The sequence below is a fragment of the Petaurus breviceps genome, unplaced genomic scaffold (genome assembly GCF_028583685.1).
Source record: "Petaurus breviceps papuanus isolate PSGF00001 unplaced genomic scaffold, PetGlider_PUasm1.0 140, whole genome shotgun sequence".
Lineage (NCBI taxonomy): Eukaryota > Metazoa > Chordata > Mammalia > Diprotodontia > Petauridae > Petaurus > Petaurus breviceps.
In genome coordinates, this window is record NW_027185698.1 from 16,346,224 (window position 1) to 16,347,209 (window position 986).

The following is a 986-nucleotide window of genomic DNA, read 5'->3' on the forward strand; positions in this document are numbered from 1 at the left end:
AGAGAGAGAGAGAGAGAGAGAGAGAGAGAGAGAGAGAGAGAGAGAGAAACAATAGAATAGAGGGAAATACACAGTAATTATAACTGTGAAGGCAAATAGGATGAACTTGCCCATAAAATGAACATAGATCTCAGGATGGATTAGAAACTAGAATCCAACAATATGCTAGTTATAAGAAACACATTTTAAAAAAAAATTTACACTGTAGTCATGTCATAAAGAAGTATTGGAACCAATGGGAGGAACCTCAAGAAAGAAGAAACAACAACAAAGCAAATAGTATGCTTCAATCTGCCTTCAGACTCCATCGTCCTTTCTCTGCATGTGAACATTTTCCCTAATGAGTCTTTTGCAGTTGTTTTAGATTCTTGCATTTCTGAGAAGATCCAAGTCTATGAAAATTAGTCATTGTACAATGTGGATATTACTGTGTACAATATTCTCCTGGTTCTTCTCACTTCATTCAGCATCAGTTCATATAAATCTTTCCAGGTTTTTCTGAAGTCTACCTGTTCATCATTTCTTATATAGCACAATAGTATGCCATTACATTAATACACCCCAACTTGTTCAACTATTCTCCAGTTGATGGGCATCCCCTCAGTTTCCAGTTCTTGGCCACCACAAAAAAAAAACCCAATGTGGGTCCTTTCCCCATTTTTATGTTCTCTTTGGGATACCCTAGAAGGGGTATTGCTAGGTCAAAGGGTATGCATATTTTTGTAGCCTTTTGGGCATAGTTCCAAATTGCTCTCCAGAATTGCTCTCCACCAACAATGAATTAGTGTTCCAAAATCTCCAACATTTATCATTTTCCTGTTTTGTCATGGTAGCCAATCTGATAGGTGTGGTGCAGTACCTCAGAGTTGTTTTGATTTGCATCTCTCTAATCAATAGTGATTTAGAACATTTTTTTTTTTATTTGACTATAGATAACTTTCATTTTTCTCTATCTTTTCAGGTTTTTCTGAAGTCCACCTACTCAT